The following is a 26,412-nucleotide window of genomic DNA, read 5'->3' as shown; positions in this document are numbered from 1 at the left end:
AGAAAGTGTCGCATATTAAGTACTTGTTTACCAAATACCTTTAGCTACTCCTGCACACATGCCTCCAAAATTTGCTTGTTTGCATTCCCAAAACATAAGATTACCTGTTTCAGCAGTTCCACATCTCCAAATTCCTCTCACCTACCATTCATTCAAAATCTGCATCAGTGTCCTAAACCTGCTATGCAGCCACCATATATATATTGACTCAAAGTTAGAGTGCTTTCAGCCTCCATGCTTTCTTTTCAAGCACTCACTGGATGCAGCTTTAAAAAGTGCTACCTTCTCTTTTTCTGCACAGCTTAATCTCAATATCTCAAATTTCATTCTTGAATCTATGTTTAACTGTGTAAAGTGATCCATGTTTACGTGTTTCAAGCCTTCCCTGTTCTATGTATTCCAGTACTCTCCTCCACTTTCCTACCAACCCTTAACACCCGTCTCCTTTAACCACTGTATAACTGCCATCCTCAACTGCTCAGAGAAGCTATCCACCTTCCTGTATGCTAGATCTCCATTTAATTTGCTGCCACTCAAGAAGCCTCCCAGAGGAGCTTCCGGATCTATGGAAAAGGTATACTACACAATTCCTCACTCCATTCCAATGAAATGTTTTAACCCAGACTGCAATTTCTGGTTTGTTTCACAACCCTATACTAAGCAGTCCCATCAAAATGTCATAAATCTCCCTTCATTTCTTAGAATATGTATTCAAAATTGTTTGAGCTTTATTGCTGATCCATCCCTGGACATCCCCTTTAATCTTTCCCTGTACATCACTTTGGAAACAAATGCTGCAGTTGCTGCCACCATACAGAGGTAAATACTGGGCATTCCCCATCCTCCCCCATCGCCTTGATAATCTTAACGTTCATTTTGCTAGCCTACTACCCCTCTCTCGTCATACAAATTTATTTTAATACATCAATACTCTACCCATTTCTGATCTTTTCTGAGAGGAGGCAGATGCCGAGTACATTTAACAACTGAGGGGGAATCATCATTTGAAGAGATTAATTCTTCCAGCCACATGACCCAACTAATCTGAATTTTCTTGGTTAATGCCTCAGTTATCACTAGCTGTGCCCTTGGACTATTACAGACGGAACTTATCCAGTTTTGAAACTTGGGGCCAAGGACCACCTCTTAATGGTCTAAACAAAAAGGGCCATTCCAAGTCAAAGGTTTTTAGATCAATAAAAATTGCTCCAGCTTGAATCCACCACATCTAGAATCCACCCCATCTTTTGGTGCCTGATCCACCCATTCTCTTAACTACCAATAACTTTCCTCTTGCTATACGGCTTTTGATACATTCCAACTAACCCCACTCCACCAACCCTGCCACAAACTTTTCTAATATCTTGGTTAAGGTGATTGTATCTACATTTATCAAATAAAGTGGTGTGCAATTCCCTGAAGAACTTTTACCCTGACCTTTTTTGGGAATGAGAGCCTTTACTAAAAGACTCTAGGAACACACCCTTCTCTCCTGCATTTTATATACTCTGCTTAAATATTCCAGCACTGCAGAACCAAAGATTTTATGAAATTCTGCTGGAATCTCATTACTCCCTGGAGCTTTGTTCAGCTTTTTTTTTTTTTTTTTTTTTTATCAAGTTCATCATGCAAAACCTGTGATAAAACCTTCCTCACCATGTTTGTGAGTACCCCATATCTATCTTTCCAGGGTGTCACTCTTATAACTCAAGACAAACCAGTGTACTAAAAAATTCCTCAAGTTATAACTTTAATCATCTTCTCTAGTTATTATCTCTCCTTCCAATTCCCTTACTTCTGTAATGATACCTTTTACTTGTTTGTTTTTGATCTTTTGTGCCAGCTACTTGCCCGACTTTTCCCCTATACACCACCAAAAGTCATGCCATGATGGTTTCAACCTCCTTAATACAGACTATAAGTCCTGGAGCTATATCTTCTTTACTCCCCATATAATTCCCTCATTATTCTCATCTTCTTCCTGTTGAAGCTATCTCAGATAGTATCCCCATTTTTTGAAATTTCTCTCTCACGCAAAGCCCTTCTAAACCCATTAAATGCCCTTTAACAATACGCTTCATTGCATCCCACTAATCATTGGGGGGGGGTTAATATAATGGTTAATGTCTTTACTTTACAGATGCAAGGTGGTGGGTTTGATTCTGACATCCGATTGGCTAGATGTGCAATAGTCTGCAGACTGATAAACCAAGTCATGCCCGTCTGCTTATACTCCACGTGCTCTGTATGACAACTTAGGACAAACACTATTCTTTTTTGTCCTTTAGACATCTCTGCCACAAGCTCCACTGCCAATGCTTCAATCTTCACCTTTGCCCTCAATTATGTTTTGGAATGGCAATTTTTTTTATACGAGTATGGTCAGAAAGCCACCTACTGCCCATATGTACTTCTTGTACTTTTAGGATCCCTGCTTTCCTCACCAAAAATCTATCTAGAGGACTAGCTTGAGTACCTGCTCCTCTAGAGAGGGTATATTCCTGCAATTTAGAATGATGTAGTTCCAAAAGTCGAACCATCCTAAGACTTCCTCCCATAGCTTTAGGACCACTTTTGCTCTAACTTTCTGTTCCCTCCTATCAAACTTTTTATCCATTTTTCCAACTGATCACTACAATATACACTCAATAAGTTCACGTTCACATTGTGGCCATAGCTCTTGCCATATAGCATAGAAACTTCAAAGATGATGATGTGTCTCAGTTTGGACCATAAACTATTCCAACTCTTTACTCTTGACCCTCCAAACCTACTACAACTCACCTTCCTCCATATTTTTAACTTAATTGTAGATATTACCTCACCATAAATCACTACTCCTCTTTCCCTCCTCTATCTGTACTGGACCCCATCATTTTCCATTATCTACTTCCCAGTTTGAGGATTCCTTTCTTTTAAGCCATTTCCTGTAATACTGATGCCCCCTCATATCTCTACCCCCCAAAAAAAATTCCAAATTATATTTATACACCTCTGCCCCTTCCATCCTAACTCCTCTACTGCCGAAGTCAAGTCTAAAACCTTTGCAACCACCCAGGATTGATGCCTGGCTTGGTGCTTTGAATGCTGATATCTGTCCACTCATGTGGAATGCTCTTATGCCCCATAAATTTGTTAAATTCATCCATCAAATGCCCCTCCCCTACAAATTCCAATGGAATTCCCAAGCACCTAAATACACATCTGCACCTACAATAGAAACACTTTCCCCATCAGGCAACATTAAAATAACACAGGCTCCCTGAAATTTCATCTTCATCTAGAAACATACAAAGATAATAAATGTGTAAAACCTAACCTTATATGTATCACTTTAACACTGCATTTTGTAACACACAAGACGAACATCTAATTCACATCTAAAAAGAACAAACTAAACATTATCTTCGGTAATTTTCCCAGTACTATCAATTTGAACAGCGATGTTAGGCAAAAATCCTGATAAAACATACAGACTATATATTAGCATCACACGTGCTGCACAAGAATTTTCAAGGAACCTTACCAGTCCCCTTAGTAAGGGCAGATGAACTCAACAGTTACTATATTTAACATACCAGTTAAATATTAAATTTCATTCACCATTTCATGCACATTTTGAAATAAGAGACTATGGTATCAGTACTGTGTATGCCAAACTTCTATGTATTGTGTAAACTTGTGTACCTGCCATAGTTCTTTCTCCAAACACAGAATCTCAGTCTTACTAACCTTTCTGGTATCTTCGTTCAATTCAACAACTGAAATACTCAAGTGAACTCCTGCACTGGAACTGAAAAATAAATATAAAGCTAAACTAGAAACATATTCCAGGAAGCCGCAAATACCTACAATAAATACTTTATTAATACGAGCAAACACACATCAGTTTAACCGATGCGTTTGCTAGTATTAATAAAGTATTTATTCTGGGTATTTGCGGCTTCCTGGAATACACTTCGTTTACTTTCAATTCAACAATTATCAAGTAAAGTCTCTCCTTCAATGTAGAAAGTCTCTTTCACGCATGTCTACTCTGAGGAGTGCACAGCCCCTTGATAGTCATTTTGCAATTATCTAATGATGATCTAAATACAGCTCACTAATGGGTGAATATATGGCATCCCAAGTACACAACTCATCATGGCTGAAGTTTTCTGGCTACTTTGTGTCAGGAAGTCTGCCAATGCCAGTTGTTTCCGCCGACCTTTCTCTAGGTCTTCTTGACACTAGAGCTCTTCCTCTCCCTAGAGACTCCCCTTCTTCTACTGAGCTTGAAAAGCATCCTCCCACATTCTTGGGAGTGTGCCAGTCTACCTTAGCAATGATAGTTAGTCTAGCTTAGTTTTTTTTCCTATAACTAGCCAGTTTTCTAGTTTCAGCACTCAAATCTGTTTCTTTGATCTCCAGCACTTGTTCAGAAAAAAAAAAAAAAAAAAAAATTTTGCTATGGCATAGACTGGATTCGGGCCTGCTGGATCTAGCTTTGTTTGTGTAACTTGAGCACTAATCCAGGCATTCTCTAAAGTATTCAATTGTATTTATTACTGCTTGGTAGTAACTTGATTAAAGTTTAGCTGTCATTCTAAGTCTTTTGGATTAAGCACTTGGGCTTCAGACCAGTTGTTTTACATTAGGAAGGTTTGTGGCATGCACTGTGGTGGCAGGACAGGTAGCTTTCATCCTTCTAAGTTGGGAACTGCTGATTGAGAGCCCAGTGTCTGTTATTCTTAAAGTGTATTAGTTCTGGTTTAAGCACTTGGGCTTCAGGCCAGTTATTTTACATTAAGAAGGTTTGTGGTCTGCACTCTTGTGGGAGAAGAGGCTGGACTCTGCCCTTCTGAGCTGGGAAGTTCTGGTTAAAGGTTTATAGTGCCTGAATATTTGAACTGTATCTTACTGAAATTGGTACACCTTGTTTGCTGTAGCATAGACTAGATCCAGGCCTGCTGAATCTAGCTTTGTTTATATGCTTGTTGTTTGTTTGCTTGTTATTTCCCTGGAACGCTAATTCCACATAATACGCGGCTTCTCAGCGCTTCTGTGGATCACCAGTGATATCTGCATTGCTTACTGTACTTATTTCCTTGTTTCACTTGAAAGAAAGTTACTGTTTGTCGTTTTTGCATTTAAGTTACCTGTAACACATTGCACTTAAGTTACCTGGCACTTGCTCACTAAAGCAATTATATGTCAGCACTAAAAATTAAAAGCACTACACCCTCACTCCCCACTGGCCTGGTTTTCAATTATTAAGGAATTCCCAATATTATTCTAGCATGTCCAAAGGTCAGTTGTCAATCTCCTCTCCGGTCCAGCTGGTGAATCTGGGAATCTTGAGGCAATGTTACAACTGCCTCATGTACACAGACAACCCTCTCCTCCTCCCAACAAATTCCAACACATGTGAGAGATGCAACCATATAGCCAAACTGGAGGCTAAGCTCTCTCAACTCAGTACTGGCATAACCAGTCAGGAGGAGAAGGAAACCACACTCACTACAATTCCAGTCTCACATACACCTACCACAACAGCAAACCAAACACATAATCACACAAAAACATACTCGGAGGCTCTAAATAAAGATCTGCCGAAGCAGCAGAGACCTCCAAAGCAGACACCCAAGCAGCCGCTACCCCAAAACAAAACACGTGCAACACATATCTCACAAAACCAGTGTGCCAAACAGTCACAGCCCTTAAGACTAAACAACACACCTGATACACTTGTAATAAGTGACTCTATCGTCGGGCACACTGACGTCCCGCTCACCAGGCTGAACAAGGAGAGGGTCACGGTGAGCAGCCTGTCAGGCGCTAGGATCCGCCACATAACACAAGCACTCAGGTCACTCCAAGGCAAGTACAAATATGACTCAGTCATTGTCCATGCTGGTGTGAATGACCTGAGACGTACCTCCCTGGACTACATGAAGAGAGACATAAAGGAGCTCTCTGAGCATGTAGCCCAGGCCGGTATGACCCTGACCTTGAGTAGCATCTTACCCTCACCAAGAATGATGCCACAATATGAAGACAAGATGATCAATTTCAACAACTGGCTTAAGTACTGGTGTCATTCAAAGGGGATCCAATGCCTGTCAGCTTGGGATGATATGCTCGACAAGCCACGATGCTTCGCTAGGGACGGCTTGCACCTGTCACCCCTGGGCTTTCGGATATTGGCAAAGGCTCTTCCTACCCCCTTAGTGCCTTTTTTAGGCAAGGCTCAAAAGACAAACCCACCTCCATAGGTATCACAAGGGATAAGAAACTAAGAGTAATGCTACTCAACGCCAGAAGTCTAAACCTCAAGATGCACGCACTCGAAACTCTCCTTAGCATGGAGAACATCGATATCTGTGCAGTAACAGAAACCTGGTTCAGGGATCCCGAGAGCACCCCAGCACTACCAGGTTATACCTCATACCATGCTTTTCGGCCCCAAAACTTGGACCGAACCACAAAAGGAGGGGGAGTATCGATATTCATCAAAGATACCCACACCTCCAGGTTGGTGGCAAAGCACGAAGCATCAGAGACTATCCATGTGCAACTAACAGTGGGTAAAACTGCCTTCCAGTTTATAGCCTGCTACAGACCACCCTCCCAAACCCAGGAACCCCACTCAGCCTTCCTGAGAACACTGGAAAATATGAAGGTCTCTCCAAACACCATTATATTGGGCGACTTCAACTACCCAAACATAGACTGGGAGAATTACTCTAGCTCCAACACCCTAGCCCAAAGGTTCCTAGAATTTATAAACTCAAATGCTATGGAACAACTTGTTACCACTCCCACAAGAGGGGAAAACATACTGGACCTGATCATCACCAACATGGGGACTCTATGCTCCAGACCAGAAGTGTATCCCTCACTGGTAAGATCAGACCATAAACTAATCTCACTGGATATTCACATCCCGACCCCACCCCCTGCCCAGAAAACCACAGTGAAAAATTCTCTAAAGCAAATTTTACACTCCTCAAAACTGAGGTGGAATCCTTCAAAGCCCCCGGGCCTGTGGAAAATACGGCCCAGACTGCAGAATCCTTTATAAACGCATTCTATGAACACCTTCAGGAATGCATGGATCATGCGATCCCAAATAAAACCAAGACCCAATCCTCCAAAGGCAGACGTCCTGTCTGGTGGACCCCAGCCATAAACAAACTATACAATAGAAGGAGAAAGCTACTAAATGATAAAGCAAAATCCCAAAAAGGGAAGGCATCACTGATCAGTGTTAGCAAAAAACTACGGGCACACATAAAATTGTCTAAGGCCAGCTTCGAGAGAAAAATTGCGCAGGACACTAAGGATAATCACAAGGCTTTCTTTAGTTATGTTAGGAACCTGGGTGGTAATTCCCAGATATGCTCAGAATTAGTCCAAAATGACAAAAAATACACCGAACCCACAGACATTGCCAACATCCTAGCTGACAGGTTTAGTGCAAACTTCTCCCCCCCCCTCCCCACCAAAAGGGCAAATATCTATCCCAGCAGAGTGCTGCCCCCCTGACATCTCAGATGCTCAGGTAAGAGCTGCCCTCTCCAAAGCAAAAAACACAGCATCGATGGGACCAGATGGTGTCCCGGGCTGCGTCCTACATGAACTCCAAGAAGAGCTAAACCCAAACATAAAACTACTGTTCAATCTCAGCCTTATTACAGGATATGTGCCCAAAGAGTGGTGTACAGCAACAGTGGTCCCTCTCCATAAAGGTGGTGCCTCAATGGATCCTGGAAACTATCGCCCCATAAGCCTGACTAGCTTGGTCTGCAAAGCTATGGAAAGGATCATCATGGACCTCATAAATAAAGATATTGGGGACCTACAAACACTGGATCCTACCCAGTTCGGCTTTGTTAAAGGCAGATCCTGCCTCTTAAACCTGGTTGATTTCTTTGAAACAGTCACCAAGGCCATTGACGAGGGGAAGGTGGTCCACACAGCCTACCTGGACCTCGCAAAAGCCTTCGATACAATACCCCACTCGGGCATTATAGATAAGCTCACCAGCTTAAATATAAACCCCTATGTCACTAGATGGATTGCAAACTGGCTCAAGGACAGAACCTACATGGTTAGAATTGCTGGAGCCATGTCAGACTCCAAACCAGTTACAAGTGGTGTCCCACAAGGCTCAGTCCTGGGACCTCTCTTGTTCGGTATATATTTCTCGGAGGTACAGGCCAACACAGAAGGACTGTGGCTGACCAAGTTCGCAGATGACTGCAAACTGGGCGCCATAATCGACTCTCCAGCCAACACAAGCATCCTCCAAAAGGGCCTCATAGAAACAGACAACTGGTGCCAGAGCCATGGCCTCAAGTTAAATGCCAAAAAGTGTATAGTCATCCCTTTGGCAAAAACAAAGTGCCCACAAATTACCACATAGGTGGAAATCCATTAAGTACAGAAGAAGCAATTAGGGACCTGGGGACCCAAGTTGATAGCAATCTCTCATTTGACAACCACGTGGCCAAAGTGGTTAGAAAAACATTTTATATAGCCCACCTAATCATGAAGGGATTCACATCTAGATCAGGGAGGTCATCGTGCCTCTTTACTCATCCCTCATCAGGCCCATAATTGAGTACAATGCCCCTTTTGGGATGTACCTTACCAGACACCTGCAGCAACTGGAAAGACCCCAAAAGTACCTCACCAAGAGGATCAAAGGGCTCAAACAGATGCCATATGCTGCCCGGTTAAAGAAACTCCAGCTCTACTTAGTGGCATACCGCCTGTTCAGAGGCGATCTGTGCCTGACGTATAAAGCCATGTCCAACCCGGAATTAATGGACATGCTGCACCTCAGAAAATCCAAATCCCATTGAGCTACGCGCTCGAGAGACTTGAACCTCAGCATCGAAATAAATAGGACATGCTGGAGGGACAGATTCATAACCCAGAGGCTCCCTTCACTCTGGAATAAAATCCCAGTCCAGGTTAGGCAGAGTCCCTCATTGACTCTCTTCAAGAGGAATCTTGATGAGTGGATGGGAGATCGTAGGTTTACCCCGGGTATCACTTCTGTGTCACTGTTAGACAGAGGCACAGTATACTAACCTCGAAAAAGGGCATAGCAAAATAAATTTAAAATGGGTGGCGAAAGCCAAACACATTCTGGCTAGGCTTATAAATGCCCTAGGGCAGATAGCCTAGTATGAACCTATGAACCTATGATGGCCATGTGGGCTTTTGACTATCTGTACAACTCCCTTCTGCTTTCTTTGGGGCTGTACACGCACAGTTTCGATTTGTATATCTGTTTTTCACCCATTTGGGAAGGAACAGCCTGCAGCATGGTCCTGGGGAAGTCCCGCCCATGCCTCTTCCTCTTTCTCTTTACTCTTTAGTTGCCACACTGCATCCTGAATTTGCCTTCCCCTCCATCTACCAGAAAACCAGTCCATTTCTTGTAGGGTAACATCTTCTGTAGCACTTTCTGAAGTAGTTACTTCCATCATGTTAGAATCTTGTTTAGGGGCAGGCAATGCTGTGGCCTGCATTTGCTGAATAAATTGGTGAGCCATCTCAAGAGCAGAAGGCCTTCTATGCTGACCCCCAATACTACACCTACCTACTGTTATTACTCTGATTTGTGAATTCGTTTCCTCAAAAAACTCTCACTAGGTATCCTTCCACTGTGACACCATGAGAGAGAAAAATATTGTTTAGAATCCAGTATTCACCTGCATATGGCTGTATATGAATATACTTTACAGACAACCTGCCTGGGTCTCTTGCATCTTTCTGCTCTATACCACACACTGTGAATTATATCTTCCTGCCAATCTATGCTAGGAATTTTCAAAGCAGGGAGAAATTAAAGTATGACTACAGATACAAGTCCACCATTACATCTCATACCCCCTTTCAGTCTTACGTTTAGTTGATGCTGTTGATTTTCTAAAAATCAACTATTTCTGTTACTAGCACCTTACACTCTCACTGTAACTGAAATATCTGCAACAGTTGGTCAGAAAATCCCACAGAAGCTGTACTGTCCCAGACACAACCTATGATGGGAGAAGAGAAGGAGCCTGCATAGAAATAAGAACAGAGGTGCTGTGGTAGCGTTCTCGCCTCACAATAAGACGCTGTCCAGTTCGATTCTCAGCTAGAGCGTCTTCTGCATGGAGATATGCGTGAATGTGCGTACCTTCGTTGAAGGTTGTGTGTCAGGGCTGGTAACGCGACACGTAAAAATCTACTACCAATCATTAGCGGACCCGAGTTCCGCTGTGGCGACCCCTAAAGCCGAAAGACACAAAAACAAACTAAAGAAAATGAAGCCAGGGAAAGCAGTAGGATACGAAGAAGTCAAAGCAGATAGGGTAGAAAAGGGTCCTGAGGGTACTCATAATAATATGGAGAGAAAAGAAGAAATGGATAACAATATGGAGAGAAAGGTATAGCCTGTATGACAGGAAAATAAGCATAATATTGCCAGTGTTTTAGAAGTTCTGGAGAAGGTGACTGAAACAAATATTCAGAGTTGTAGAATGTAAGTTGAGAGATGAGCAGTTCGGATTTAGGTCAGGATGCAGCACAACTGATATGAATGTTTGCAGTGAGACAGACAGTTGAGAAGAAGATATAGTTGAGGAGAGAGTCCAACTGGGCATTCCTAGACTTGGAGAAAGTATATAACAAGGTCCCAAGAAAGCTGATTTGTCCAACTGGGCATTCCTAGACTTGGAGAAAGTATATAACAAGATCCCAAGAAAGCTGATTTGTGCAGTCCTGTGTGGCTGGAAGTCCCAGAAACAGTGGTAGAATTAGTTTAGGCTATGTACAAAGACCAAATGACTCAAGTACAAACGGAAACAGCAGTTAAAGCTTTACCATAGAGTAAGTGGGTCAGGAACCATACCCAGAGTCCATGGTCAACGTTATACTGTTTACATACCCTCCAAATGGCCCAATCTCTCTGTTGATTCTAGTTCAAACCATCTGGCCTCCAGTTCAAGTCTAACTCCATACGGATTTTTAAGTTCTCTGTGGAAAGGTTGAACTGTCCATTTTCTGAAAGTTGTACATCTCCAAGGCCAGCCTGGTTATCCTCCTGGTTGCTGGTCTGTGATACAGCTGTGCCCAAGGCTGCAATAATTTCTACTTCAGTCATGTTAGCATGCACGAGCCCTTTAGCCTGGCACATCTCAGCCAACTGGCTCCTTGTCAGCTTGCCATACTCCTCTGCTGACATCCTTGCCTGTTCTCCCTGACTAAGCTAACAAAAAAATAAAGCAATTGTGATATGAAACTCTGAATGTTCACTGTGTGGCTGACAGAGTACAAACACCTTCAGTGACCACTGTTTACAGGCTACAGTAATTCAGTATCCACACCACTGAATCCTAATATGTGGATATCCCACCACTGCCCACCAATTAACATGCGATGCCCCAGCACTGGCCCAGTAATCAAGAAGCCTCAATTTTCACCACTGGCAACAGTGGGGGATGTACATACTGGGAGGATGAAATGTACACACACAGTAAAGTGCAATTTCCCTTAAGAGCACACAAAGACCACAGTCAGTCTGAGGCTGGTTTCTCCGACTTTCTCCAGATCCCCAATAAGACTCCCCACTGGCAATTATAGGATTAAGATCTCAGCTGAGTGGCCAAATCAAGACCTCCAGCACTCTTTCTGTCCAACCAGTGCTTCGTGTCCCTGCCCAAGTAGCTGACACACACATTTTGAGATTTGATTTATACACAAACATTTGCGCGCTCGCACACACACACACACACACACACACACACACACACACACACACACACACACACACACACACACACACACACACACACACCTGGGAAAAGCTAGCACAGGTTTACTAGCTATGCCCCCTTTTTCCCCAGACTATAAAGGTAGTTGCCACTGCCACCAGTCAACTCTTTATCAGCTTAAGGCCCTTAACAAAGGGTGTCCAATCTTACTATGTAACGGTACTATTAATCCAAATGGCAGTGTGACCAACAGCAAGGCTATTAGAAGTGGTCTGCACAGTGTCACCAAACAGATATGCAAGTACTCCAAGAGCTTAAATATGTCTCACAAATACCAGCCACGACTGGTTTAAATATTTTAATAACAAATAACAAAAGAACAAGACAATACTTAATATGCATTCACAGTGACTTCAGAGAGTTAAACATCACAAGAAATATTTAAAACATTGCAGGACAGTCTCAAACAAATACAGAAAACATCTAAACTAATCTTTACTGTATTCCTTACTGAATCTAAAAGAAATTACTGTACCCCAGTTAACTTACTTACAGAGCAAGCAAGACAGATGTGATGAGTGGGGTTTCCCAACTGATGCTGTCAGGTCAAAGACAAAATACAAAATGCACAATCTCTCTCTCTATCTCTCTCTCACACACACACACACACACACACACACACACACACACACACACACACACACACACACACACACACACACACACACACACTTCTTAAATTAATCTCTCAGATATTACTGCTGGGATACTTGCAGCATGACATGACTTCTTGTCATCTGACTTCAGTTCCCAGGCTCAAACACAACCATTGAGGTAGCATTTAACTGAGAGACAACATATTTTGTTTATGGCCTAGCTATAAAGTAACTTAACCTAAACCATTCTTCTAAAGGTTTGCAAGTTAATCTCCTGTGTTTCAGTCTACCTTGTTAAACAGTTACAATAGTGTATATTTAAAAAAATCTGTCTTCAGCACGTCTATACAATGACATACAGTTCTAATATATTTGTAACACAAGCACATGAACCATGTTAACATTCACAAGAGACGCATAACCATTTACAAAATTCCAGACAGCTGTGCTGGCATCTCCCTCTGCCACACTTCTATATAAATCATATTAATATTCACAAATTACATACAATTAGGCATATCCAACAACTGGAAACTCCACAGAGGTTCCTCACTAAAAGAATACAGGGTTTAAGTAAAATGTCCTTTGCAGACCACCTGAAAGCTCTATCCCTGTATTGTCTCCTACAGGCTTTTGAGGGAAGATCTATGACTTGACATACATGGCATTGTCAGACCCCACTCTGATGGACCTCCTGCATATCCGCAAAACAAACAGCACCACATTTAAACATTCTAAAGACTTAAACCTTGCCTGTGACATAAACAGGACTGCTGGACAGACAGGTATGTATCCCAGAGAATACCCAGTCTCTGGAACAGGCTCTTCATCCATGTGAAGCAGAGTTCCTCCCTAACCCAATTCAAGTGCAACCTGGTCAATTTCTCCCCCATACCGACCAGCACAATAAAAAAAAACTTTTACTTAAGCTAAAACCCTGTACTTTGGCCCCTGACAATCTACCCCCACACTTCCTGTAGCTAGCAGCAAACTCTATAGCTTATCCCATCAGCATACTCATTAACAGATCAATTAAAGAATCCCTTGTCCTAGACATCTGGAAAAAAAAGCATTCATTACCCCCCTTACACAAAGGTGACACCAATACAGACACCACAAACTTTTGACCCATAGTAATTCTCTCACCCCTCTCTAAAATACAGGAAAAATGCATCCATGCCCAACTACTCAACCACCTGCATGAAAATCAAATTTTATCACCCACTCAGCATGGTTTCAGACCAGGACACAGCACCACTACCGCCCTCCTATCCTTCCTTGATGTAGTTAACCAGGCACGGGATTCTGGTAAAATAATTGCTTCACTTTTCCTTGACCTTTCCAAAGCTTTTGATACCATTTCCCACACTATCCTCCTCTCTAAACTATCCACCCTCCACATTTCTCCCCCTAACCTACAATGGTTCAACAGCTATCTCTTCAAAAGGCAGCAATCCACCAAATGGCAACAATCTTACTCTCCCTTCCTCAATACTTCCACAGGGGTACCCCAAGGCTCCATACTTGGTCCTCTCTTATTTAGCATCTTTATTAACAACTTTCATACCACTCTCCCACAATGCTCAGTAATCCAGTATGCCGATGACTCTACAATAATATGCACTGCAAATTCCAGCTATGAACTCCAGCAAATTACCCAGAATGCCCTCACATCTACTGAATCTTGGAAGCTCAACAATCATCTTGCCCTAAATCCAAAAAAAAAAAAAAATAATAAACTAGTAATTTTTACTCTTAGGAAAACCAGTCCATTTGATAAAAAAAACTCTTCACTATACAAGCCCAAGACAATACCACTATAGAAGTTGTCCCACAAACTAAATTACTAGGCATCATTATAGATGAAAACCTTAACTTTGACCTACACATAAACAATAACATTCACACCAAAAGCTTGGTATGCTCTACAGGCACCAACATTTTCTTAGTCTCTCTACTAGACAGACCCTTGTTAGCTTTTTATTACCCTCTCTCCTTTATGTTGCCCCTCTCCTCACTAATATCCAAAATTCTATAAAATCCAAACTTGCTATGTATTACAACAGAATAGCAACATTTGCTACCAAGGCCAAACTCTCATCCCACCACTGTAAGTCACTGAAACAATTAGGGTGGCTGGAACTCCCCCACCATCTCTTATTCACCCAACTAACTACTGTGCACAAAATAATCTACAGACCCACAGACTGTCCTGCTCTCTCAACTCAACTTGCCAAATACCATCCCAGCAGGCATCTAAGATCTAAAAATCATCTACTTCTAAAAGTAGATGAGTCCACCTTACCTGCTGGTCAACTCCTCTATTCCTTCACCATCGCCAAACTATGGAACTCACTTTCACCTTCTATAAGAAACACAGACAGCATCACCACATTCAAACAAATACTGAAAAATCATCTCAACTCTTCCTGGCTATGTTCCTGCTCTATAACCTAACCTCTGCACTCTCCTTACATGATTACTAAATTCCTAGGTCTTTTGCTACTAGTGACTGATGATACTTTCTCCATATTTATTGTTATCTTCACTTGTTGATACTGGTACAATAATACTGATTAACATATCACTGTTTATACCACTCCGATTGATTTCATTGAATTCTGCTTTAATGTATATTTTCTGTATATATTACTGTAATCAAACCAGATTCCTGCTTTTATGTATATATTCTGTATATGTTACTATATTTATTATCTGTAACACTGTTTCTACTTCTGTACTAATTAATGTTTATATTTTTTCTGCATCTCGTTGGAGCTTTTCTCCCCGGGCCTCCAATGAAAATGGGCTATTTTAGGCCCAGTGGACTTTCCCGGTAAACAAATGCAATAAAATAAATAAATAAATAAATGTGGAACAGGAAATTCATTCCTGGTTTGGCACCTATGTCTCTAATGGACACAAGCAACCTGTAAACGTTTCATTTCCCAGGCCCTAGCTTGTAAATGTTTAATTGCCCAAGCCCCTGTTTACACTTATCAAGGGCATCAGAAATTGTCAGAGATTTGGGATGCATGGCTACGCTTAAAAAGGCCCTTGTGGTAGTTAGCCTAGTAAACACTTATGAGCCTATTTTTATTTAGTACATTTTAAATATACAAGGATAGTCTTACTATCCTTCTCTTACTTGGAAATCAAACCTCAAAATATAAATTAAACATCTAGGAAGCATCTCGATATACTGTTACATTCAACTTCTTTATCTGTACTTTGCATAAGCAGATGTGTTATACTCTACAGCTTATGAAGGCTTTGCCATTTTCAAATATGGCACTTCAGTTGAAAAATCCATTTCATTCAGCACAGCATCATGCCCATAAGTAGGAATACTTATAACCTGCGTTGCACATGAATCATACAAAAAGCAGGCTTCATCTTTAGGTATTTTTTATCTGAATATTCATACATTCAGTTCAGTTTAGTATCATATTCCACTAATATATATTACAGAACAGATTACATGAAGACAAACACTATAAGGATTCATCCCACATATGAGCTTGAATGCATAACTTTGAAATAAACTTATACAAAATTACTAGTGCCAGCATTTCTTTTTCTGTTTGCACATACCTGGGTTGTACATGTGTCAACAGTTTCACTGCACAAACAACAGGCCTGCCCTCTTGCTGTAGCATTACTCCTAACCTTTTCTTGCTTGCACCGACTTGTAATGTATTTGATAATGCTACATCGTGCCACTTTAGCATTTGTGCAGTAGTTATTAGCTTCCTTACCAACTTCATAATGCAGCAAACCTAGTAGCTTTTTTTTCTCTCCAACAAATACAGTATAATTTTTACTGATACTGTACCACTCCCAAGAATTGCATTAAAATAGATCTTTCTACCTTAAATAAATATTTACACCTTTACTTACTATACTTTCACACTTTCTCATCACTACAACTGTACCATATATAGTGTATACATTGATATGAATATGTATCCTTTATTTTACCATGCTAGTAGCAACCTACCAGCTATCTGTTAGTGTACATATTAACTCATTTCATGTGTTTTTGTTAATGTTTTTGCTTATGTTAATTACTTATGTGATATTTGTGGAGCTTTTCTCCCCAGGCCTCCACTGAAAATGGGTTTTTGACCCTGTGGACCTTCCCGGTTAAATGTCAATAAATAAAAAAATAAATAAATGTTCATATTAATTATGGCATGCACTCTTTCAGCAACTAGAAGTAACCCCATTTTCAGTCAATAACCCACGCATTTCAAGAATGCAACACCAATCTGATACTGAGCCTTGTTAAGCTTCAAATCTTTGATCAAACTGTCAGGCAGATTAAGATCACATCTGTTATGTTCTTAGTATACAGCACCCAAGACAAGAACATCAATAATATTCATGGTATGTTCCTACATCACTATCATGTTAGTCACAACTGAAATATTTCTGGAGCTGATGAAATCTCAAAAGTTGGTATCAAAACTTCTACATATCCATCAGCATACTAAATGTATACGCCTTTAATCTTGCATTCAGTTTAAATCACAAGAGCTTCCCATTTGCAAGCAGTAATTACAACAACTTGGCATTGGGGACAGTGGCAATTACTACTTCAACAAAGGGCAATGTTCCATCTTAAAGCAATTTATTCAGATCTTGTGTGTCGATACATATGCACATTATCTTGCTTAATTGCTGATCTACTGTAGCTGAAGAGCAAATTACAAAACATATATACACATATATATATATATATATATGTGTGTGTGTGTGTGTGTGTGTGTGTATACACGCACACAAAACGCCGTCTGCTTAGGCAGTGTTAGAATCATATAAGTGGACAGATAAAATTAGCTCTCATTTGGAACTCAAACCCATACTCTAAGCTAATATGCTGGTGGACCAGCAAAAGTCTCCCGCACCCCCACTCCACAGGACTACCAAGCATTACAATTAAAATTGGGTAGGGGGAGAGAGGCAGCAGCCCCCTTGCCGGATGCGTGTAATCTTTCGCTCTCATTAACTCAGCAATGTCCATTACAGTCTCAAGATTTTAAAGACAGCTGGCACACTTAACTGATAGTCCCTTTGAAATGTCAATCAAGTTGGCACCATCTACACCTGCGTGAGGAAGGGTGGTGTGTCCTAATATAAACAAATCGCCACAAACTTAACAAGTCATGAAAACTGTACGCCTTACCCATTTGCAATAAAACCACTGTGTATCGCCTTGTATTTACAGATGAATGAGAAAATGTGATCACTTGGTTTAACAACTGCTAATGGAAAAATATATAGATAAAATAAATAAAATATTGTAAAACTCGCAGTGCCGCACGCGCACTACGCCTTCAAGCACTGGAAGACCATAGCTTGCTCCATGGGAAAAACTTACTTGAATCAAGTACACTAAGCGTAACAATCTTGAACCAGTGGCGCAATAATTTTGCGTCATTTGCTGGAGGTGATTGGCCCGAAAAAAGACTAGTTATTCTCGCAGAAACACAGATCTTTTGGTGGTTGGTCTCCTGAAGTGTACGTAAATTATTTACAATTTCCTCATTTTTGTATGTAGTAAATACTTACTGAGTTTAGTAATTCAGTATCAGTTACAATATATCTTTTGGATATATGAATTAATACATGTGGAATATAACTCAAGTGTGAAAAAAACGGATGAAAAGTCGTTATCTGGAGTCTGTGGCAGACAGGTAAAGTCCTTTCTGTGTAACGCTTTTTGTGTTCATTTATTGATTGCTTTATTGCGAATAACTATGACTGTATAAGCATAAAACTCTCATTATGGACATTTTGAAAGGAACATGGAGTTGTCAAAGGAAGGACCGCTTCATATGCTTAAGGAGAAAATGAAAAGATATGTAAAAACTGTACATATGGTAATAATCTATTGTTTGTAGATTGCTGGCCTCGATTATTCCTGACTTGATCATAGCATAACCATTTTTTTTTTACTTTCGTCTGTAAGTGCACGAGTGAAACTTTTTTTTTTTTTTGCAAATTGGGGTTCGGTGTTCAGTACCAGATGTGAGAACAGACGCAATCGTTTCTGAAAGTATTTATTTTTTTTGGATGACATTATGATAGAACTTCAGCTGCATGTGTGTGTTGTGTGGTCCTCCTGTAGTAGTTCGTATATTTTTTCATGAAGTCTAAATCATCAAAACTGTATTGGTAATTAGTGTTTTCTAGTTAGTGGTCAGTTCATTTAAAGAATTTGAACTACTGTTCAGGTTTCTGATTCATAGAATGGGAGGTTTTTATATTGCAAGTGTACGCCTAACCTTCCGTAATAGGTATTGTTTACAAAGTGTGTATATTTTTTCTTAATAGACAAAGATAGAGGTATGTTTAAAATATTTTATGCTGTTCTAGTTTTGTTAGTAATTGCTTGTCGGTACTTCACGATTTTTCTGTTTTGAATATTGTTGACTAGAAAGGGACTGCAACAGTTTTATCCATTTCCAAAGGAGCACTTAAAAGAGGAGGTCCGATATGCCTAGTTTAGAGAGACTTACTTTAAAATAGTTTTTAAATATAGCTTGTATATTATTTATTAGCAGACTATTTTGTATTTTACCAAACAGTGTTTTAGACTTGAACAATACGTTTTGAGAAAATCTGTTTTATTTGTATAGTAATGCATCTTGTTTTTGTGGCAGTATTTGATGAAGTGCATAACTTTATTTCATAAAAATTTAAGCTGAATCCTAAATTATAAACAGAACCACTAATGAACTCTTTTCTTTAAGATCTTTATATCGACTAGTACTTTTATAACCATGCGTTCATGGTCATTTTGGAGGTATTTTAGCATTCCATGAACTGGCATTGATGACTAGTTATAAACTGCATTACACATGTTCATATATTAACTACTGTTGAATAGTTTTGATGTCAGAATAGCTTATGCAGCATTTTGTTTATAATAAAATATTGGATAATCAAAAATAGTTGTCTACTAAACTTTTAAAGACTTCTGTATTTTCGCACCTCTGTTTTTCTAGGTCTGGTATTCATGATTAATCGATTTGTGTATGTGGGCCAATAGTGGCAAAAGTGGGCAGTCCTGTTTTCTCTGAATTATTAGGATGCAATTGTTATCACTTTGTAGCTTTATTTATTTGTAATGTTGGCTAGCTGGTGGATAGGCTGATCCCTGAAAGCTTTACAGCCATAACCTGGGTGCAAGAGCACAACATTACAGACTTCGAACATAAATAGGTTCATAGGTTCATACTAGGCTATCTGCCCTGGGGCAATTATAAGCCTAGCCCGATTCTGTATGGCTTACGCCACCCCTTGATTTGAGTATACTGTGCCCTTTTTAAGGTTTAGTTTACTGTGCATCTGTCTAATAGTGACACGGGAGTAATCCCTGGGACAAACCTACGATCCCCCATCCACTTATCGAGATTCTTCTTGAAGAGATTCAGTGAGGTGCTCTGCCTCACATGAACTGGAATTCTATTTCAGAGCGAAGGGAGCCTCTGGGTTATGAACCTGTCCCTCATAGGTAACTTTTTTTTTTGTTTAACAAAATTGGGTAAGGTCTTTTAAAAAACCTTTATTGAGAACATTTGATAACTTAGACTTAATTGTTTTTCTGTGTAGTTGATACATAACAATAAAAAATCATTAATGAACTATAGAGGGAATAGTAAAATTCAAAATTGTAGTTGTTGGTTCTTTACTTGGCTTTAATGGAGAACACTGGACTGCACCTGTGTTTTTATGTAGCTTTCAGTATGTTACAGCATGTGCATAACATATAGGAGATGCTGCATGTCATCTTTGCCACAGCAACACAACTTTGCTCAATAAACGGGAGCAAAAATAAAAATAATGGGTAGAAAACCAATTATTGTTGTTTCCTGTTCCGTTTGGTTTGTCTTTTTACCAGTTTCTTTTTTGGTTATTCGTTTGTTTCATACCTCTCAAGTGACCTCATTATGAGTAATGTTCCAGATTTTTTAAGTCTCAAAGTCCATGTTCCTCACTGTTTCACATTTGAAAGGCATGTTATGTATTCATTGTTAAGAATTTTTTAAATTAATGTCACAATCAGCAAAGAGATTTGATCAGCAATAATGAAGAGCTTTTTGCTTTTATCATATTTAGTGGAAGTAAACATTTTCAGGTGGTAATGGAGAAAACTGAACTTTGCGTAACCACGTCACTTGGTATTCTGGATTTGCACTTACTTGTGGTCCAGTGTTTTCCATTACTGTCCTTTAATTTAACAAGAAGAGTACTGGGCATCTAACTGGTCAGCAGTTATTTTCACTAAACTCATTGTTATTTGACCTATAGCCCTCCTAGGCGACTGAAAAGCTATAAGCCTACATGTGCTTCTGCTAATGTTTTCTATGATTTTCTGCCCCCTCCCATTACCTTTTACTGGCCAAAGGACCTCAGACCATACTCTGTTTAAAAGATAGCCGTCCCTGCTTTTTTTTTTTTTTTTTTTTTTTTTTTTTTTTTTTATCATGAGCTATCCTTTGCTCAGCAGAGATGTTCACCCTCTTTCTCTGCTCTGGGTCCCTAACAATCAAGCCATCTGATCAAGGTGTGGAATCTTGTTCTTTTTCCAGGCTATAGTAATAACTTTGTTGGTAATGGCCAAAATTAGAAGTAGTAACTGCTTGATCCTTCTAGATGGAGAAATGTTAAGCAACACTTCCAAAATTTGAAGCTCCCCACCAAAGATCTGCTTAATTAAGTCATGTATTCCCCTCTTAAAGTGTTTCAACCTGGGGCAAGACCAGGCAATATGCTTCCAGTTACGTCTGCAGCCAGTATTTCACCTCCATCATGAACCCTAGGGAACATGTGTGCTATTTTGGAAGAGGTATACAAATATTTGTGGAGGCACTTCCAAGCGAATATCTGAAGCCTTCCACTATTTGAGTACCTTATTAATTTACAAGTCTGCTTTCAAAAAGTTAAGGAAAACTGCAGTTATAATTCATGCTCCCATACCTCTTTAAATTTCAAGTTTTCTGGATCTTTTACAGCCTTGAATCCTTTATACAGGAAACCAGTTACTCACCATGGGAGGGACTTAGTAGGAATGCCCTGTAGCCAAAAGTCTAATAATTGCACAAGTAACCTTGTAAAATATTTTATAGTGGTACAGACACTAAGAAAAACATTGTATTTGAATCTAACAATAATCGTGAGACAGTAATGGAGAATGCTGTGACAGTTGAGAATCAGTGCAGAAAAAATGCAATATTACACAAAATGCTGATACTATATCCGAGTCAGAGCACTCTTGTTGTGTAGTGTTAACAAGCAAAGTAGAGGTGATGACAGCAGGGTAGAAAAATGATCCAGGAGTGTAGCTCACACATTTGATAGGACCTCGGGTAACAGAGTGAAAGGACAGTTACAACAGGCAGCAGAATGTTTAGGTACATCCTCAAAAGAATAGATGTCAGAAAAAAGATATAATGTTCCTGCTGTGCTGGATCCTGGTCAGGTGACACTTTGAGTACATTATTCAGTTCTAGAGGTCGTACAACTAGAGGAACATCAGGATACTTGATGGAATCCAGAGGAGAGCCACCAGAAGGGGGCATGGAACATTTGAGGGCATAACCAGAGAATTAAAGATTTTAGATCTGTTCTTTTTAAAGACTTGTGGAGAAAAGAGGGGGTACTATACAGGTGCACAAAATCTTCTCATTTATATGGAAAGGGTTGTGCTGAATAAGAAGAGAGGAGGGGGGTGGCAGTACCTGGATGTTCCAAAGTACTTTACAGAGAAGTTTGTGGAAACACTGGAATTCATACTGGAGAAGGTATCAAATAATTTGTTCAAAAAGGCAGGGTTTTGGAGGAGAAAAGGTGAGAGGGAAGATTAAAAATGGGGGTGGGCGTCACTTTTTGTTATTGTAAAGCATTGTGTTACCCATATGCAATGGTTAAAACTTCCATTGACCCAGACTTCAGAAAATCTAATTATGCTGTGGGCCTTGTGTAATGATTTTAAGATGTTATGTTTTAAATATTGGTTCTGGTTAGCTGGACATCAAATCGCATGCTTTGTTAAAGTTTTGATTTGTTGTAACTCTGTAGTTTCTGTTTCCTAAAACGGGGAAACAAAGAGAATGCATAGTGTGTTTACACAGGATTAAACTAAAAGAATAAAGATGGTTTTGTCCCATGCATCCTTCTTATCAAATGCAGCTGTTTTACTCTTGCACTTCAGATATGTAAAATTGCTGCGTTTATTTTTACAGGTGTAAAGCTGAAATACCTGTTCTTTGTGCTAAAATTTTTTTTTTTTACATCCATCTCAACCTGTGGGTTATCTGATCTAAAACTGGCAAATCAGACTGTGGCTCTTAAGCTTGAACTCCTCCCATAATGCCATGCACCACTGACTTTCCTCAGACATAGTGTGGTGTGCTTGACTACAGACGTTGTCTTTACAGCTGTGCTTCAGATAAGTGAGTTTAAAGGAATTTTTTTCAGATGTGGTTAGGCATTTGGTGAAATTTTTCAGGTTTGTCTCCTGTCCCTAAATGTCTTTTTCAGAAAAAGAAATTCTGAGTTATAGGCTGGGTTGTTGGTGATAGGGAATTCTGGGCCATTCGACTCGTGTTGAAGTTGAAGGCGCCTACTAGCAGATCAGACGGGCTGATTGTCTACTTTTGCCATGAAGTAGGTGTTACTTAATTACTCATTCATTTATTTAATAAAAGGTGTGACAGAAAACATTAAGCTTGATTTTCTGTAACTACTGTTCACCTAATCATTTTGCAGTATGAGGAGTTTCTTAAGTGAGCTTTTTAGTTAATTAACCTATATGGAATCATCATTCTACATATGGATTTCATTCCAGAGCTTAGAAACTTTTGATAGCGAATACCCTGTTACCTGTAAACAGTCTACATGAGGATAAGGGGAGACTAATACGTTTGTAGTTTTTAGGGATACATTCCAGGAAAACTGCATAGCCTAGCTAATTTTTCCAATTGCCCAAAGCACCTTGTGGTTAAGTGACTTGCTGAGAGTCACATAGTAGCCAAAATGAGGATGAGGGAGTCAAATCCTTGACTACAGGAGGCAGCTTGTTACCAGCTCATAGCCTTAATCCTCTTCTGTGACTGCCATATACTGAAGTAGTTTCATGTTTCCTCTAAGACCTAGATGGATAAAGTCCTGACTGACCCAGGCGACCCAAGTTTGCGTAGCAGCTTGGGTGCTTGATTGCACTGGCAAGGAGGATGGGCACGTTTGTCCTGGAGAGATGGGATGCACTGGTATCTCTGTAATGGAGGGTGGAACTTGGAGAAAAGATGCCAGGCTGGAGGATGAGGCAGGAAAAGACAGGAGGGCTGGATGCTGACATAATAGTTAGGGTGTTTCCCTCACAGATGCAAGGTGCAGAATTTGATTCTCACCTTTGGTCAGTGTTCATTGGCTAGGCATGTAGCAGTCTGCAGACTGATTACCTAGTGTTTAAGAACTTACCCATAAGTTCTAATCTGATATTGTAAATCTTTATTCATTGCTTACTGTTAGGACCTCTGTTCCGTCCTCGGAACCGATATGGCAGTTTCCCAGTTTGCGCAAGCCAAAAGCTCTCAGCTAAGAACCTACCCACAATGCCAGTCTCCTAGATACACCAGATCTCTTTTGCCACGTTCTAGTCAGACGTGTTGGCCATCTCTCTCAAAGCTAAGTAGTATTTTGTTGTTTTTATGACAGTTTTTCTTCTGAATTTCTTTAGTCAAGTTAGTCTTTTATCACTGTCGTCTATAACCTAGGCCTATTTCCTACCCTTTTTCTTGGTAACTTTAATTTTTTACCTCTTTTGACTGTCCCTCTCTCCTGTCTTCGACAGGCCCCTTTTACTATTTGTATTCCTTAACATAATTCCACTGGAATTTCTTCCTTAATTTTTTTCTACAGGATAGCATTGTTTTCCTTTTACAGTGTCAGACAAAGTAAGTTTGGTTTTAAACAGTGTGACAAGTGCGGACGTAAGATGCCTAACTCAGATACACATGTTCGTTGTGTCTACTGTTTGGGCGTGGATCATTTGAAAGTTGATTGTGACATTTGTGCTGGTTTTACTAATCGGACACTAGCAGAACGTAAGAATAAACTTTTGTTAAAACGTTTACTCGACACCTTTCTCAGAGGCTCTATCTGGGTCGGAGGTCTCGCCCTTTCCTAAGACCAAAAAATATAAGGAAAAACGGAGTCACTCAGTTCCTGCATCTCTGTCAGTTATGGAACCGAGTCAGCTCCGTGCTTCACCGGCGACCTCGGCACAGACCTCTTCGCCACCAGGATCTGTGTCCTCTTTCTCTGTGCCGACCGTGGTATTCACTCCTGTCTCTGTTCCAAACACAGCACCACTGACTTCGGTGCCGTCTTTGGTTCCTACATCGGCTCTCATGACTGTTCATGCCTCGGCTCCATCCCTGTCCACGGTGCCAACAATTTCCTCGGCTCCATGGGCTCTAATGACTGTATATACCTCGACACCACTCCCGTCCACGGTGCCGACAGTTTCCTTGGTTCCATGGGCTCCAGTGAGTGTAAATGCCTCGGCACCATCCCCGTTCACAGTGCTGACACCTTCTTCGGCTCCATGGGCTCCGATGACTGCACATGCCTTGGCACCATCCCTAGTCACGGTGCCGACAGTTTCTTCAGCTCCATCGTTTCCAAAATTCGATTCCCTGCCAAGGACAAGATATTCTCCTACTTAGGACCCTTTCTTGGGGCAGAGGTTTAGCCCCTTTCTCGAAAGACCGGGTTCCCCTTCTGCAGCCTCTTTTAGATCCCCTAGGAGTTTTTCTGAGCTAGACCTAGTGCGGGTTGTGGACCTAGTTTCAGGTAGCTAGGGGGTTGCCCATTCCAGCTAGACCTTCCGTCCCTCCTGGCTCGGAGTCTTTTATCTCATCTTCCCCTGCTTATCCTCCCCAGCACCCGCTTTTGTACATACTGTCTCAGTTCTGACAGCAGTGCGTCCCCTATTGACATCGAACACCCTTGCAGCATCGGCTATGATGGAGCTGATGCTTTCTTGGAGCAGTGCTTGGACTTGTCTGTACCTTTGTACCTAACCCGGTGCATATTTTCTCACTGGCACCGGCTAAGTTCACGGTTCCGACGACTTCCAGTTCTCTCGTAACCCCTCAACTGGAAGTGGGCTCGGGTGCGCCTGCTGTACAGGTGATAAGGCCCTTCACTCCGAAGGCTCACAACCAGCCCCTAGGACACCAGTATCAGAACCCCCTGTGAAGGAAACCTCTTCTCCGGAGTCCTCCTCAGAAGATCCCACTGGAGAGCCACCCGGAAGAAACAGTGCAAGACGAAGCACCTTGACAAGAAGACACTGATTGTGATGAAGGGGAAGGGTCCCCTCGTTCTCCCCCAGACTACGTTTAATTCGGAGACGTTCTCGAAATCCTCAAACAGCTGGGGGAGTGGGAAGTCCTCTAACCCTTCTTCTGAAGAAGAAGAATCTGTGTTTCTGCATGCCTTTCATGCCCAGCCATCTACTTCCTGGGTGACCCCACCAGCAGATGATATTGTTAAACTAATTGTACAGCTTGCCTGGAAGGCCCTGGACAATGTAGAATGTGTCCCCTGGAGGCCGGGCAAAGTAGAACGTGTCCCCTGGAGGCCGGGCAAAATTGTATCTAAACCTGAAGACAAGCCCTGCTGGTCCAAGCAGCTGATAGTTAATTCTATGGTTGTGGTGGCGGCCACCAAGAGGGAACTGGCAGAAGATAGTTCCACTGTCCATCCTCCAAACAAGGAGTCCCTGACCATGGACAGACTAGGGAGGCGGACCTATGCTTCAGCGACCTTCGCCATTCGGTCGCTGAATTATCTGGCACACTTTACTCGCCTCCAAAGAGACCTAATTTTCTGAAATGTGTTCCTCCTTTGGTGGGGGTACTGCCTGATGAGGTGCGTGACACTGTCACCTCGCAGCTAACTACCCTTGAATCCATCTCTAACTC

General features: G+C 41.0%; 2 protein-coding genes across 3 annotated transcripts in view; one reads left to right on the top strand and one right to left on the bottom strand.

Moving 5' to 3' along the window:
- LINS1 (lines homolog 1) overlaps positions 1–17,770 on the bottom strand; it is a 578,944-nt gene extending 561,174 nt beyond the window's left edge. The window contains exon 1 of the mRNA XM_044078688.1: positions 17,598–17,770. The gene's annotated coding sequence lies outside the window, so the exon portion shown is untranslated. The remainder of the gene's footprint in view (positions 1–17,597) is intronic.
- A 96-nt stretch (positions 17,771–17,866) lies between these two features.
- The window catches only part of ASB7 (ankyrin repeat and SOCS box containing 7), a 358,166-nt gene continuing 349,620 nt past the window's right edge, over positions 17,867–26,412 (top strand). The window contains exon 1 of one of the 2 annotated variants that reach the window (XM_044078690.1): positions 17,867–17,932. The gene's annotated coding sequence lies outside the window, so the exon portion shown is untranslated. Of the gene's footprint in view, positions 18,109–26,412 lie in introns of both variants that reach the window. The other variant, XM_044078689.1, reaches the window with a different exon arrangement.

Source organism: Protopterus annectens, chromosome 7.part1 (assembly GCF_019279795.1).
Source record: "Protopterus annectens isolate FY-2018-M chromosome 7.part1, PAN1.0, whole genome shotgun sequence".
In the NCBI taxonomy this organism is placed as follows: domain Eukaryota; kingdom Metazoa; phylum Chordata; order Ceratodontiformes; family Protopteridae; genus Protopterus; species Protopterus annectens.
The sequence above is the reverse complement of the archived record's forward strand: the minus strand, read 5'-3'. Positions and strand labels throughout refer to the sequence as shown.